Below are 3,287 nucleotides of genomic sequence, written 5' to 3'. Positions count from 1 at the left end.
GTCCATGGAATTCTCCAGGCAAGAATACTGGAGTGGGTTTCTATTTCCTTCTCCAAAGGGTTTTCCTGACCCAGGGATAGAACCCAGGTCTCCTACATTGCAGGCAGATTCTTTACCATCTGAGACATCAGGGATGCCTCATATACCATGAGGATTACATAAAAGGTAGTATAGTTATAATAGTCTATTTTATTTTTTTTTCTTTTTTTTTTTCTCTTTTCTTTTTTTTTTATTCAATTTTAATTTTATTTAATTGAATAAAAAAATTAAAATTGAATAAAAAAAAATTGAATAAAAAAAAAGTCTATTTTAAACTGATAAAAATTCAGTGACAATTACAAACATAAACTCTTTACTTTTATTTCTTTCCCTATATATTTCATGTTATTGATAACAAAATTTACATTTTTATATTGTGAATCCATTAAAAAATTTATAATATGAATCCATTAACAAACAATCTTAATGTTTCTGTTTTAGTGTCCTTTCATTTCAGCTTGAAAAATTCCCTATGGCATTATTGCAAACAAGATCTAGTGGTTACATGTTTTCTCAGGTTTGTTTGTCTGGAAATGTATTTTGTCATCATTTTTGAAGGAGAGTTTGGCTGAGTACATTATTTTTGATTGGTTTTTATTTTCTTTCCTCACTTTGAATATATCATCCCTCTCTTCTGTCCTGCCAGATAGGTTATTGTTAAGTACACTGACAGAAGTTTACCATTTAGTTTCTAAAATGTAAAAAAAAGAAAACCCACAAGAGACTCAACAGAATTAGACCACAAAATTTGCATTGTTCATTGTAGCACTATTGGTAATAAAATAACAAATGTTTGTGCATTTTTATGTGAAGATCCTTCTCGTATTTCATTTGGAAAGATGAGCAAGGTCTGCTTCCTTCATTTTACTTCCCCTTCTGTTTTTGAAAGGCAGTTTCGCCAAGCTTAACGCAAGAATATCTGACTGTTTAGAAGAAAGATATTGCCACAATCTCTGGATGGTTTCCAGGGTTGTGTTATTACTGAGCTTCATCTTTCCAGAATGAGCAAAACACTGTCCAGTCTTTGTTACGATTTTGTAATAAATGTGTACATTTTTTTTAAATTTTTGGACATCACATGAATAAAGGTATGTATGTACGAATGTGTATATATTATATATATGACATCTATTTTGGAAAATGTTTGCCCTGCTGTACCTCATTTTTAGGAGGTGTGCATGGATGCAATATATGAAAATGGGACATTCTGGAACTGCTGGTCAGGGGACTTTGTCGCCCTGTGCACTAAAGGGCCAGATTTTCAGCAGCCAAGGACATCCATACCCAAGTGAATGTGATGGGACTTAAAGACGTGAACTGAGACAATTCACTCTGGCTGTTTGAACAGCAGCGTTTCATAGGAAGAGAAAAAAAAGATCAATCTTGTATTTTCTGACCACATAAAGGCTTCTTCTCTTTGTAATAAAGTAGAAAAGCTCTCCTCACTGCAGTGTTGACTTTGATTTGAAATTGTGAACTTATTTCTTCAACATGAAAAAACAGAGAAGAAAAACTTTTACAACTGAATGGTATGACTGAACAATTTAAAATGCAGTCTTTTTTTTTTTTGCTTTTGACAGCTCATTTAATGGAACCATATACCATTTCATTTGCAGGTTAAAAATGTAGACATTCTTAGTGTTTAACCAAGTCTAAACAAAGAAAACTATTTTTTAAGTGAATAATAACAGCATTAGAAATAAAACTTCTGAACACTCCAGACACCCAATCAAAACACTTTGCTTTTGTGAGAAGTGTATAAGAAATTTAATAGACCTTTGAGATATATCTTAAAGAAATAATGTACAAATTAAGCCAAAGAGAAGTGGAATCATCTTTCCCTTCAGTTTGCTTGCCTGGTTATTTCACATACACGCTGATGGATTCTTTTCCATTTAAAGATAAATATTGAAGTTATGAAAGTAGAACTAGAGATGGGAATTTTTTTTTAAAGCAATGAGTTTTTATTCTTTAAAATTTTCATTTTAAGCAATTTTTTTCTATGAAGAATGAAAGTTAATTGACATTTACTAAATCATGTTTGAAAATGAAACAAACTTATTTGTATATTGAATATAAAATGACTCAAGACTTACCTTTTTCTATGTATTTTGAGATATGAGAAACTGACATCAAAATATCAAGATTTTATAATCTTTACATTTAAACCAAAGCATCTCTTATGTAGGAAGATGGTACTTACGTAATTTAACTTTTGTGCAGATAAAAACTTCACAGAACACATACCTAACTTGGCATAAATAAGAATTAAATCCAGAAATCAATTTCTTAAAAGCAGATCACATTTTTTCATAATAATATACTATGTAAAATGTAACTTTTCCTACATAATCAAAAGAAAGAGAAAGAAAAAAATGGAAGGGGCTCTTTATTCTTACAAGTATAAACATACCACTATCACGATTGGGACTGTGTGAATAACTCACAGAAACAAGATAGCTCATCAAGTGGTTTGACTTTCTATTTGTTTGTTTTTAACTGCTATATGCAAAGTTTTAAGTGCATATTTTTCCAGTTTTCTGAGTTCCTTTTTACTCTGAATCATCAAAATGAGAAAATTCTTACATGTAAACAAACTTTTTATAATTTGTTGATAGCAGAAATTGCCATGTTCTTGACTTCAAATCCAAGTTTAAAAATTCTATCTGAAATCTTTAAAATACTAAACTGTTTAGCACACTGTTATATTCCTTGGTTTTATAATTTGTGGTTACATATGGACAGAAGTTGACCTAAACTAATATTTCCAGTTGCCTTAGATTTAATTCTGTTAACTTTTCCCTCTATAACTAGTGACACATACATTTGCTAAATAAGTTTTGTGATTATACTGTAATTGGCTTTCTGAAACAAAAGCTACTTAGTTGCAAAAGAAAGTCCTTTCAGCTGTTTAGTTTCAGATATATTCTGTGCTGCTTGTGGTGATATGATAAATTTCACCTTTAGGAATTTTTCACTGCACAGATAATTTCACTGGATACAACATTTTAATTAAATGAAATTTTAAATTCTCACAGTATATAAATTTTTCCAGTTTCATTGGTCTTTTCCTTTTTGCCACTGAACCTGGGACACAGTAGGTGCTTGATAAATACATGTTGATTGGTATAAATGGATAATTCCAATTTGAAAATAAAGCAGTGGGCTTTGAAATAACTTTTCTGCCGTAGTTCCATTTTTAAAAGAATCTTTTTAGGTATTTTCAATTCTCAAAACTTTAAAATTTT

The 3,287-nt window shown here is 30.3% G+C and overlaps 1 long non-coding RNA gene across 1 annotated transcript in view; it reads right to left on the bottom strand.

Moving 5' to 3' along the window:
- The window catches only part of LOC104989746, a 3,560-nt gene extending 582 nt beyond the window's left edge, over positions 1–2,978 (bottom strand). Inside the window, exon 1 of the long non-coding RNA XR_825412.1 lies at positions 1,086–2,978. This is a non-coding gene — a long non-coding RNA (uncharacterized LOC104989746). The remainder of the gene's footprint in view (positions 1–1,085) is intronic.
- Positions 2,979–3,287: the final 309 nt, after the last annotated feature.

This window comes from Bison bison, unplaced genomic scaffold (genome assembly GCF_000754665.1).
Source record: "Bison bison bison isolate TAMUID 2011002044 unplaced genomic scaffold, Bison_UMD1.0 scf7180017864163, whole genome shotgun sequence".
In the NCBI taxonomy this organism is placed as follows: domain Eukaryota; kingdom Metazoa; phylum Chordata; class Mammalia; order Artiodactyla; family Bovidae; genus Bison; species Bison bison.
Note: the sequence above shows the minus strand (reverse complement) of the source record. Positions and strands in the feature narration are given on the sequence as shown.